General features: G+C 45.4%; 1 protein-coding gene across 3 annotated transcripts in view; it reads left to right on the plus strand.

Moving 5' to 3' along the window:
* Positions 1–13,324, plus strand: part of LOC147030811 (beta-1,3-galactosyl-O-glycosyl-glycoprotein beta-1,6-N-acetylglucosaminyltransferase-like) — a 35,330-nt gene that overhangs the window by 1,040 nt on the left and 20,966 nt on the right. The window contains exon 2 of one of the 3 annotated variants that reach the window (XM_085875272.1): positions 8,618–8,830. The exons of the other annotated variants lie outside the window; for them this stretch is intronic. The gene's annotated coding sequence lies outside the window, so the exon portion shown is untranslated. The remainder of the gene's footprint in view (positions 1–8,617; positions 8,831–13,324) is intronic. 3 annotated transcript variants of the gene reach the window in all.

Raw genomic sequence — 13,324 nt, forward strand, 5'->3', positions numbered from 1 at the left:
TAGAGGCTCAACTAACGCACCATGATTACTTCAGCGCTATAGGAGTATACATTTCAAGCAGCGCGAACTATTTAAACTACACAAGCATACATTCCAAGCAGTGAGGATTATTTTGAGTTGTAGGCGCATGGTAATGAGCATCGATATATGATATGATGAGCATATAGGAGCATGAGCATCGAGGATGCCGATAATCCCCTTTACAGATCGAGTCGGCGAGGGGGTTTTATCCGTCGACCTCTCCGGGAGTAAATGGCGGTTTCACTTGAGGGAGGCTTCCGATCCTCTTGGGGAGCCTCGACTCGTGCCGGGGATGACTCCTCGATCGCTCTCGGGTGGAACGCGGCAGCTCCGTCACCACCATTCCCGGGTGGAGTTCCTGGGGGGGAAACACCTGGGGAGGGAATGTCAGAGGGAGGAGTGCCAGATGGTGGTGTACCTGCGGGAGGAGTACCTGTGGGAGCCAAATGGCGAACCGACACAGTGGTCTCCCTGCCATCAGGAAGTCTGACATGAGCATACTCTGGATTAGCATCGATGAGTTCGACCTCCTCCACCATGGGTTCATACTTGCTTTGTCGTACCGGGCGTTTCATGAACACTGTTCCGGGATAGATTATCCAGTTGGGCACCGTTTGGCCGTCAACATAACGTCGTTGGTGAGTAAATATTCGTTCGTGAGGAGTAGCATTGGTGGACGTACAGAGCAAAGAGCGTATGGAATTCAGAGCGTCGAGAAGGATAACCTCCCACCGCTCGGGCCCCAGCCCTCTCGATTTCAGCGCCAGAGTTACGGCTTTCCAAATGACTCCATTATATCGTTCCACCTGCCCATTACCCTGTGGGTTGTAACCCGTCGTTCGACTAGTTGCTATGCCGTGCTCAAATAGGAACTGTTTTAGCCCGGCCGACATGAAACACGGCCCTCTGTCTGAATGTATGTACGAAGGTTTCCCAAACATAGCGAAGAGGTCAGAGAGACATTTCACGACAGTGCCCGAGGTCATATCCGAGCACAGAAATGCGAATGGGAACCTTGAGTATTCATCAACAACAGTGAATATGTATCTGTTGTCTGTCTCGGTCGGCAGGGGCCCTTTGAAGTCGATATTTAGTCTCTCGAAGGGTGAGGTGGCCTTGATCAACCTGCCGGGAGCAGCGCCATAGAATCTGGGTTTTAGTTCAGCACAAACAGGGCATGAAGCATTCATTTGTTTAATATCTTCGATAGAATAGGGAAGGTTTTGTCTGCGCACGAAATGTGCCATTCTGGTAACTCCTGGGTGGCACAGAGACTCATGGAGGTCTTGCAAAGCCCGACTGATTGTTGCCGAACAGTAGACCCGAGAGAAGGTGTCTGCAGCAGGGTTTTCCCTCCCGGGCCGGTAAACAATGTCGTAACTATAACAAGCTAGATCTATCCGCCATCTCATTATTTTCTCATTCTTAATTTTCCCGTTATTTTTCCCATCAAACATGAAGGCAACGGATCGCTGGTCCGTGACAAGTGTGAAGTGATTGCCCAGTAAATAAATGTCTCCATTTACGCAGGGCTTCGACAATAGCGTACGCTTCCTTCTCTATTGCCGAGTGTCTCTGCTCGCTTCCAGAGAGAGTTCTCGAGAAGAACGCGACGGGTCGGCCGGACTGATTGAGCGTCGCGGCGATCGCGTGATTGGAAGCATCCGTTTCCACCACGAAGGGCACCGAGCTGTCGATCGATAATACCACGGAATTACTGATATCATCTTTGAGGCTGTGGAAAGCTTTTACAACAGCGGCATCTGGTGGGAAGTTTTTGCAATGCACTAGGGGATGTATTTTTTCAGAGTATTGGGGGATCCATCTGGCGTAGTAAGCGAACATTCCGATCACCCGATGCATTGTCTGCAGGTCCTGAGGTGGGGGTAGCTCACGGAGTGGGCGCAATCGTTCAGGATCGGGCTTAATCTTGCCGTCGGCTATTGTGTAGCCGAGAAGATTAATTGACCTTGCCGAAAATACGCATTTCTCGTAGTTGAGGGTCAGATTATATTTTCTAGCAATGCTCAAGAATCTGTCCAGATTCATATCATGTTCCCCCCGATCTTTACCGCACACCGTGACATTGTCCACGTAAACAAAAGTGTCTTTGAGGTTTTCATCCGAGATGATGTCGTCCATAACTCGTTGGAAGCAAGCTACTCCATTGGTGACACCGAACGGAATCCTCCTGAATTGATAGAGGCGTCTACCTGCCTGGAACGTGGTGTAAGGTTTGTCTTCCTCTCGAATGGGAATTTGATGATAGGCGCTTCGCAAATCGATGGTGCTGAATATTTTATAATTGGCCACGCGTTTGACCATCTCGTCTATGCGCGGCAAAGGGTAGGCATCGAGTTGGGTGAAGCGATTGACCGTTTGAGAGTAATCGACAACCATTCGTTTCTTGTGGTTCTGGCTGGTGGTCACCAACACCTGCGCGCGCCATGGCGAATCGCTCGGTTCTATAATACCTTCTTCCAGTAATCGCTTGGTCTCAGAAGTGATGAAGTTCATATCGGCAGTGGTATATCGTCGCGATTTGATCGCTATCGGTTTACAGTCCGGCGACAAGTTAGCAAACAGCAGGGGGGACGATACCTCTGCGGTGGTCAGAGCATTTAGAATTAGACGAGGTTTGCTTCCTCCAAAGGGTATTTCGACGCTCGCATGCTGCTTGAGGACATTATGACCCAGAATTACATCTGCGCATAAATCACGAAGCACCAGTACCCTTGCATCCCGATGCGTGTACCCTTTTACGTCCAATTCAACATTGCAGTACCCTCGTACGCGGGACTGTAGTGATGTGGAGGCCATGCATACCGTATTGTCTGTCGGGTGGATCTTCCATTTCCTGCCCTTCACTAGCGAGCTGTTGACGAAACTTTCAGAGCTACCGGTATCAATCAGAGCCTCAGCCATAAGCCCGTTAATTCGTACGTTGATGATAACTTTGGATAGATTCCCCAGTGAAGCTGCTGTCACTTTCTTTTGTGAGTAGAGAGCCGCAGAAGTGGGTTTATTTCTTCTAAGAGTAGATTTGCATACCCTGGCATAATGCCCTTTCTTGTCACAATTCATGCATGTGACATCCCTGGCGGGGCATTTGTTGCGGGGTGTGTTTTGTACCCACAAAAGAAGCATTTACCAACCGAAGTAGTGGCTGAGGAGTTTGTCGTGGTCTGGGTATCCGATTCCTCGGGTTTATCTCCATCCTCAGTGTCGGAGGTGCCCCAGGGGGTTCCTTGAGTTTCCGCCGTAGCAGCGTTCATTAGCAGCATCGGTGTCCCATATGACTCAGATTGCTGCTGAGCCGTATCCATTGCTCGAGCCTGGTCAGCTACCTTTTCAAGAGTGGGTTGTGCTTTCTCCAGTAAGCATTGCCGTATGGGGGCTGACCTGAGCCCTTGGATGACCGCCTCTCTGGTCGCTTCATCTCGGTGTTCCTCGGCGGTTACGGCCCGGAAACTGCAGTCTTTGCCCAACTGCCTCAGAGCTTGCAGGAACTGATCGATTGTCTCCCCGGCTGCTTGCCTGCGTGTGTTGAGAAGATGTCGTATGTATACCTCATTCTTGCGCTTCACGTAGAGCGCCCGCAGCACGTCGATCGCTGTGTCGTAGGTGTCACACTCCGAGAAGAGCCTGAATACACTGGGCGAGACATGATTCACAAGGGCGGCCAATTTGTCGGCTCCCTCTTCAATAATGGTCAGATAGTGTGAGAAGGAACGGAACCAATGCGACCATTTCATTTCCGAGTCAGTCGCGTTTGGGTCTGCGTCGAACCTCTCCGGTTTGTAGATCTTGTCCATCGTCGGTTGAGGGAGCCGAAGGGATCAAGTGAAATAAATTGAAATGAATGCGAGGGAAAAACCTTCGGAGTGTAGGCTTTATTTCACTTGATTGAAGCCGCTTCTACGGGCACATCAGGGGATACATGTGCAGTAGATCACCGCAAAATAAATCGGCAATTAGCACGGAGTCCGGTATACTCTCAATTCTTATCATTCAACGAGCACCAAGTGAACCGCCGCCGTAAATGACAATGCCCCAGGGACCATCCCACCGACCGCGCGGAATCTCGGTTTTATCTATCCCGTGCGCGAGCCGCGCGACATGTGATCATGCGTCACATCCTTCAATTCATCACACTGGCGATGTCAGAACGCGAGTTCTTACCGTGTGTGCAGTGCTGTCGTTAAGTGGTATACAACCCCGATGTGGTGATGGTGGTTGTGGTCAGTGCCGGATTAAGCCTCGGCTGGCCCTAAGGCACATTTTGAAATTTTAGAGAATGGCCTGAAAATTTTAAATTACATCTCGGGCTCATGGAAATGGACCCCAGACAAAACATGAACTGATTCAAGAACAAAATATTTAAGACAAAAAAAGGACAAATATTTAATGTGAAAAGAATTTTTGGCTGGCCCCAAGGCACATACCTTGTCTGCCTAATGGTTAATCCAGCACTGGTTGTGGTGAATGATGTGGGTGATGAGTTTGCGACACTCCGACTCTTGTCTAACAAGCTGGGATGACTGTTCGCGTTGAACGTTTAACCTGTTCTCTTAACATCCCAAACGGTTTAACTCTGAGACCAATAATTTCACATCAACCGGGCGTAGTGGCGTGCGCCTGTAATCCGGCTACTCGGAGGCTTGGGTTGGAGGATCGCTTGAGGACTGGGGCTCTGCACTGGGCCATGCTATGAGAGGGTGTAGAGCAGCCCGGAATCATGGCGAAACCCAATCCTTATCCCTGTGTCGTACGAGGTGACCAGGGTTGCGTCAGGAAGGGCATCCGGCGTAAAAAACCTGTACCAAATCATTATGTGGATCATAACGGATGATCCGCTGTGGCGACCCCTAACGGGAACAACCAATAATTTCACATCACTGGGAGCGAGAGTATCTCACCGCCTTGATCATAAACAAATGATAGTTATTATAAGCGTACAAAAACAAACGAAATAGGCAAGGATGAACACCCATTATGGTTCCACGGTCCAGCAGGGAAAGCTCAGGGAGAGGGGATAAAATGAAACGAGGAGGAGAGGGAACGATTGAGGGGAGTTGTGGGAAGGCATGTTGAAGGAGACAAGAGACAGAGACAAAATGAATGGGAGAGAGGGGAGGAGAGAAAACGAGAGAATGAGAGAACGGTCCCTCGCCAGAGTGTGAAGCCTATTATTTTATTTTTAAGCAATGTTGCGATATATGAGGAGGTGGTCAGGAGGGAACTGGAGAACCTGAAAACCACTGAATCTCCTGATACAGATAAAATTCGCCCGAGAGTGCTCGAGGAGGCGGCTCGGGGGTTAGCCACTCCTCTGGTTCTAATCTTCACCAAATTGATGAAAGATGGTGTTCTACCATGTGACTAGAAAGATGCCAACACTACTCCCGAATATAAGAAAGAGAGCCGGAAAGAACCTGAGAATTAGAGACTTGTCGGCTTAACATCGGAGGCTGCAAAGGTCATGGAGTCGATAGTGAGGGACACCGTAGTAAAGCACTGGTGAACCATGGCCGAACGCCAGACTTGTCAACTTAATAAACCAACTTTATTCAGGGTATGAAAAACCAAGCTAAGCAATAATAGCAGTGATTCAAAGCAAAAGGATAAACTCGGTAGCGTAATGCTGGGAGCGTCCACTCCGAGTCTGTGAGATACGTGGTTTGAACCTTGGTCGAGTTGTTTTAAACACAAAACATGGTATGTGCTTTCTCCTTACATGATGTTCAGCATTTAAAGGGAAAGGGCATGGACAAACAACCACATGTTGACAACCATAGTGCAGGCTTTGATGGGCTAATGGCTTCCTCCTGTGCTGAGGTTTCTTGTAAGGGTACTCACATTTGAGCAACCTCCCACCCTTGGGTTCTAATCCATGCCAGTGCTGCTAAAGCCGATGAGTCTTTGGCGTAGTTGAAGCGCCCTGTGGACTTCAGCAAGACTGCACACCCACCTGATCAGTCGGAGGAGCCCTGAAGACGTTTCAGGCAAAGAAACGGTCTCGGTGGCAAGTACGTTCTGGTATAACGTGTCAAGAGCTGTGAGGGTGTCAACGGTGCTCAGGTTGGCATAGTGGGAACAACGCAAGAACTTTGAGTGTCAGCAGTGTGTAAACCAGCGCTGCCAAACCGCAAAATTTGTGAGGAGAAGTTGACATTTCACTTAACAGCAACCACCACTTTGGGTCTCAGTTGCCTAATGAACTGAACTCCATAACTGCCATCGACCCTGGTTGAAACCAACCATTTAAAGCAGATATGCAAATGCATGTTCATATGTTCAGCCTGCCTGCAGTTTGACAGTTTATTACTTATGAAATCTTTAGATTTCGTAAGTATATTGATGACTTCCGTCATCTGTTTGTGTGTGTGTTTGTTTGTTTTGTAGGCACGATAACTTGAGAACGGAATAGGCTACCAATGTCAAATTACACCACGTGATTCAGGAGGGTGATGGCTAGTGCTGATTAGATTTTGGTCAAAGGTCAAGGTCACAGTGAGGTCAAACATTCGATTTTTGCTGGTTTGGTACAGAATCATCGTAGAAACTTCTGGTTTGCGTCGCTACCTTCTCTCGAGACAGCTTTTATTAGACAAGGTCAGAGGTCAAGTTGACGATTTCGTAAGTACTAGTCTATGACTGCTTGTTTTTATATTTTCGTATGCAGCCTATGGCTGCTTGGCTGCATCGTTTTCTGGTGATGTGGCTATGCCATTGATGCAATGCCTCCGTTGCCAATAAGCTGGTACTGATTTATCCAACCTCGGAAGGATGACAGGCTGTTAACCCACCTGGTGTTAATTGAATGTCATAACGGGCTTGAACTCATGACCCGAAGATCTTAAGCCAACATCAGGCTTAGTTTTGCAGTTGACGTTGATTAAGAGGAAGTGGAGGTTATTTTTGTTTCTCTATGAAATTGAAGTTTGTGAAAGAGTGAGGCAAGTGTTGGGAAATTGGCAACACACAGACAGTGAGGCAACAATCAAGGGGAATGAATGACCAGGAAAGGAGAAATGGGAGGAAATGTAGCATTATGGGTACTTTCCCTGTGCAGTCCATTGATGTCATATTTACATACTTTAATGAAAGTAATATATCATATAATTTAACTAACTGTACAGGAAAATCACAATGTTTGTAACAACATTGATTTTAATGTTGTATTTAGACATGTAGATAATGCTTCATAGAATTTGAATTGTGTGTCAGCTGGAGGAGATTATAAAATACTCGTCTCGGCTTTTGTCTTGTCTGGACTGTGGCATATAATTCCTGGAACTTGTTGAGGCCCGGATTGCAGCAGTACACATTGAACTTGTTCTTTGCAATTTTAACACCACACTCGAGCAAAGTCGATGGCATGCCATCGCAAATCCCCATGCTTCCCCATGCTTCCCCGTGCATCGCAAATCCCAAAGGTAGACCGCGACGTCGCCAGACATGCCTCCGCCCACATTATGACGTCGTTATCATGCTTACACCAAGTTTGATTTCAATCCCTGAACCCAGGTTCAAAATATTAAATACTTCTGGCTGCCAGACCATGTGTCCAATCAGGTTGCAATTTAAAACGTATATTGTTACGAATCTGGAAACCATTCGCATTAACACATACAGCAGTCCCATAGTTGTTATTTCGTTAAGTATATGTGGATAGTTAGAATTTCTTCTTCAAAAAATTCATTTGCCAAACTGTGACTTAGGTGGAGAACTTTTTGTTCCTCATGGATAGGCGATCATTCCTGTAAAGTTTTGTTTAGATTTGTTCAGCTGTTTCGGAGAAGATTTTTGAAGGTTTTTTTTTTTAATGTTAAAAAAAACAATATGGTTGGCGAACCACATGATCGATGACATCATCAAAAAAATTTTCCCCCATACAATTTAGACCTCGATGACAACATTTTTCATACTGATTGGATTAAAGCATTCCACGTATGCAATTATGACATCATAACAGATGCACCTATGACGTCGTCAAAAAGAACAAATCCACTTCACATGTGCCAAGTTTCGATTTTTTTCGATCGAGTGGTTTCGGAAATAGAGGTCCAAACTTTTTCCTTTTTTTTCCAACATCGCTCTCACACCATGTGACCTATGACCTAATTATCATTAAAACATTGTACATGAGTAGTTGCACGAATGGTGAAAATTTGTCAATCAGATAAGCAGTTAAAGAGAAAATTAACATTGACAAATGTACGTATGAACAAGCCGTATGAACAAGCCGAAAACATTTTGCCTCTGGTGACTTCTTAAGTGGAGGTGTAAACGTTTTTCAAAACAAGAACTTCAGGGCTAACCAATAACTAATTAAGGAGACTGATACAGACCCTACTGCCAAACAAGAACTTCCGTTGCTTGTAACCTCACTGTCACTTTTCCATGTAATCAAAACTGATGATAAAGAATCAGGCAATTTGAGGAAAAGGATGTCATGTGACATCAGATGCGTTCACCACTTCCATGATTTTGCTTTCTAGTTGGAAGTTAGCTAACTGCCCTCTAATCGATAGGATCTGTGTTTTTGCACCCTCCTTATTTATTAGAGTGATGTTTTCTGTCTTCCAAGAAGATAGGACACAGCCTAACGCAAAGGAAATGCCGAAAAGAGCAGAAAGAAAATAAGTGGAAGAAGCTGAGCAGTATTTCGGAACACAGGCACTGACTGATACAATCTGGGCCCATCCCCGAGGCAGTGTTAAGGCTGGCCAACATTTTCTCGATCCTCTCGGGTTTGGAGGCAAACACCAAGTGACGTCATTGTGCCTTATCTTGAGTGTTTGAGGTGAGTGACTGGAGAACTGGGGAGCGAACTCCAGAGACAGTCTGAATAATTACCAGCCGGAAGGAGACAAGGTCAGAGTGTTTGAACGTGAGGCTTTGCCAGATTATGTGTTTCTGGTTTGCTCAAGGGATGGATACACGCTTGTTGCAAGCTTAAAATATGAAAAGGGGTTGTACTGTCACGAAGCCCACACATCACTTTTTTGGCCATAACCATAAAATCCAGTTACATTCTTGGGTAACTCCAAGCACTGCTTTCAGGAGGGTATTGGTACTAGAATTTTAAAAGGGAAGGGAAAAAAAAATAAGAAGGTATTTATTTTTGAAAGGGTCATTTTGTGGCAAATGTTCCCATTGCAGAAGTAAGGCAAGAGGTTCAATATTTTTCATAAAAACTGGTATGACCCATTGCCAATAATAGACAAAAAAAAAAAAAAACATTTTCTGTACCAATGAAGGTTTCTTGCTCATTGTAAATCCATTCAATATTCGGTTTTCAAGCTTCAAAATCTTCTTCGTCTTTAACGGCCACAATTATTCCCACGTTCTTGCGGCGTTTACCAGGGGAAGCTTGGCCTAATTCTTTCACGAACCCACTAGCCAGGCCTGACATTCGACTAAGGTTAGGGCAGGAATTTCTAACTTGTTCATGGTGACGGTGATAACTTGCCTACTCTTCGTAAAGGACACTGTGTGATCTTTAACATCCATCAACTAATGCTGAAAAATGGGACGTCCAATTTAATGTCCATCCGAGAGACGACGCACATTGATGAAACACCGAGATGACTGTTTATAGCTAGGTCGGGGTTCAAGTCAAGACTCGACAGCTTCGAGGCGTGTGTGCATTCCTTGAGAGTTTCAGCCATTCTGTCAGCCCAATCATGAAATTCTACATTATCAGAAATAGCTTTCAATACACGTTTAGCAAGGGAATGTGTTTACTCGAAGTTAACAACCTGTTGTTACTGTTGTCGATTCCAAACCCACAATAGATCAACTTCATCATCACCATTTTTCTTGTTATTTTGTTCCCTGTTTATGTTGTAGACTCTTCATATGAGTAGGTCAAAGTCTCCCCTGAGAAATCTTTGGAACTTAAAACTTGACTTTTATTCAAAAGCCATTCAGAGAACTCGCTCACAGTTTGGGAGAATCACGTGACTTGCTGGAAGCGACAGAGAAAATGATTGGCGTCTGTGCAGAGTTTGGCTTTATGGTCAGTGGAAGAATCTTTTAACATTATGAAAAAAGTTATAACTGTGTTGTGTACATTTATGTGTACAGCAACTCATGGAAGAGGTGTAGTCATTGAAAGCTGGTCATTCTAAGCCGCTCAGAGATCATTACGGTGAATCCAACGTATTGTGGAGTATGCGTTTCCACTCTGGGCTGGTGTAGCTGCCTCAAAATCTGACTTCCTGTGTGGCAATCAAGGAGTTCAGTACTCGTATTGGAATCTTCATATCTTTCTTCTTCACTGTTATCCATCCATTGGTACCATACTCTGTGCAGAGCGTTGGTGCTGCCGAAGCAGTCTCCTTGGCTATTGAGCACAATCCTGGATGGGTCGCCACTCCGACACAGTATACCAACATGCTGGCACTCATTTTGCCGACCTCGGAAGGATGACAGGCCGAGTTAACCCCACCTGGTATTAATTCAACAGGTGAGCGGGATTTGAACTCGGGACCCTCGGATCCCAAGCCCACCACCCGAAACCATTAAGCCAACACCAGGCATCACTGTTATGTTGTGGTTATGTTGTGTTGTGGTTATTCACTGTTATGTTGTGGTTTAATTCTCTGGCTTTCCCTCTTCCTCTTCTTTCAGCCCCGTTCTTACTGTTTGAGCTTGTATCCAGCTTGTTCACCCGCTGTGTCCTTCTCCAACTCTCCTAGCTCTCATTCTTCCCTTCGCTCATTATTCCTCCAGGTGTTTCTCTTCCCTGCTGCTGGTATGTTTCTGTGCTTTCCATTGTTCTTTCTGGTCTGTTCTGTGTTCTAGCTCTTCCACGAGCCTTGACTTTTTTTTTTTTGGTGTGCAAAGAAAGGGAAAAATCTCTCACCATTAAGCCAAGCCTAAGCCTGGTGTTGGCTTCACGGTTAAGGTAGCTTGCTTAAGATCTTAGGGTCTTCAGTTAAAACCCCCGTTGTTTCGTTGAATTAACACCAGGTGTATTGACTCAGCCTGTCATCCTTCTGAGGTCAGCAAATTGAGTACTACCTTACTGGTAATGGGCAATGAATCAGCGGCACAGCCCCCTAGAAAATGATGCAGCCCAGCAGCCACAAGCTGCATACGGATTAAATAATAATTAACCAAAGTCTTAGGAAGGTCTTCTCGCCCACTGCAGACGGGTTTGTGGATTCTCAGTTTGCTGTTGTGTCACTTCTGGTCTCGCTCCTCTTGCCTATCATCCATCCCTTTGTCCACCCTTACCTATCTCAGCTCACAAGCATTCTTCCAGAATACCACGCCATTACCTTCCCCAATTTTAAGCTGAACGCTCTCCTCCATTCCTTAATTCCTTTCTCCTCTCATCTATGAGACCGACTCCCTCTATATGTTCTCTCTTGCCCCCAACTCCTCCAGTGCTGCCCATTGTCATGTGTTGGCCTATTATTTTTTTTTTTCTTCTCTTGCTGAACCCCTCCTGCTCCTTATTTTTCTGTCATTCATCCATTTATATACATGATATATTTATCTCCCTGGTTCTCCTTTGATCCTCCTCTGCCATCTGTACAAATAAATAAAAAAGAGATAAATCTTTGGCCCCTCACTTTGGAGACAACGCGCTCACCTGTGGTTCATAGGATAATTACGAGATCCCAAGTTCGTGGCTTCAAAATACCTTTTGCAGTCTATGGCGACGTCTTCAAGAGATCATTCCATTACTGGCGTCCTGGAGATTTAGAGACGGAAATGAACTCCCCGCGGATACACACGTGTTGCTGGGTTCAAAGATCTGTGCACTCTGAGTGTGGAGGAGTACGTTGTATAGTGGGAAATTGCTCTGACAGTATGACTACACACGTTGCTTCACGTTTATTGCTTCTGGATCGAGAACTTACCTTCAAGTCCAAAAAGTATGAATGGTTACAGATTTCATGCCAAGACAGCAAGTTTATTTATTTATTTTTGGGGGTTGGGGGTTTGGGGGCTCATTACCAGTTCATAAAGGTTATGAAAAGAATCTCTGTTGCAAAATGTTTTTGGGATTGAGAAAGAGTTTTCATTAATTTTGCTCATGTATGTGTGTTTGCACATTATGTATGTATATGTAACCGAAGACAGAAATATTTTTATTATTTTTTTGAACGTATTCCCATTTGATGAAAACATAAGGTGTAGCACATTTTGGATGCAGCTTGTTTGCAATGCTTATGAATGTTGGATTCCCATAAGTGTGTCGTCATGCGCCGTGTTCTACATAGAGAGTCTTTTCTGCTCAAGCAGTTTCTTGGCTTTGGGTTACAATCCTGGACAGGTCTCCTCTCTGACACAGGACTCATCGATGAAGGGGATTAGAAAGGGAAATGGGTTTGAGTATCTAAGGTGGGGAAGGTGGGCAGTGACTGGGGATAGTAAGTCGGAGGCAGATGTGCGGAAGAGGTTTCAGCTGGGTGCGAATGTGGAAGACGATAGAGGGAGTAATGGCAGACAAAACTGAAAGATATCAAGGATATTGAAAGGGAACGTTTTGGTTACTTGTGTGATGCCGGCCTACCTTTACAGTCTTGAAACGGTGCCACTGACAGAGACAACAGAGGTTACAGGTGTGCGAGAACAACTGGGTCAGGAGGATTGCAGGAGTGAAGAGGATGGATGAACTGAGGGAAGAGATTTGTGTGCAGATAAGCTTGACTGAGAGATTGGTGAAATGCCGGCTGAGATGGGCTGTACACTCGGTACGAATAAAGGAAGATTGAATGGCAAAGAGAGCCGATAAGTTCAAGGAGGAAAAGAGGTAGTTTAGATGGGAAGATTGTGTAAGGAGGGATATCAATCAGGTGGGGGTGGTTGGAGAGTGGAGAGAGATTTCTGAGGACAGGGGGAAGTGGAGGAGTATTGTGGTTGAGGCAGGGCAGAAGCTTGATACCATTGGACCTCACTCCTTATAAATGTAAAAGAAGAAGTTGTAATCATGTTCTGAGCAATTTTGCTGGGAAACTGGCTGTTAAAATTTCTTTTCATGGAAGAGAAAGGTTAAATTGACAGTGAGGCAGTTGGGCAACACTGTTTACCTTCACTTCCCTGATTTTCCTTACATTTATAACAGCTCACTAAACAGGCAGATATTTTGCAGAACACATTTTACATTTGATGTCACATAAATGCCATCACTATGCTGAGAATTTTTATTTGGTTTGTCATTTATTGTAGCCTTCCACAGGGTTTCAGAGACCAACGTGTCGTGAGGACGTGGACAAAAATTCTTATTCTTTTTTGTGCCCAAGCAAATTGTAGTGTTTCATACACTACACTGCACTTA

This window comes from Eptatretus burgeri, chromosome 3 (assembly GCF_056783735.1).
Source record: "Eptatretus burgeri isolate ZD-2024b chromosome 3, Ebu_testis_v1, whole genome shotgun sequence".
Lineage (NCBI taxonomy): Eukaryota > Metazoa > Chordata > Myxini > Myxiniformes > Myxinidae > Eptatretus > Eptatretus burgeri.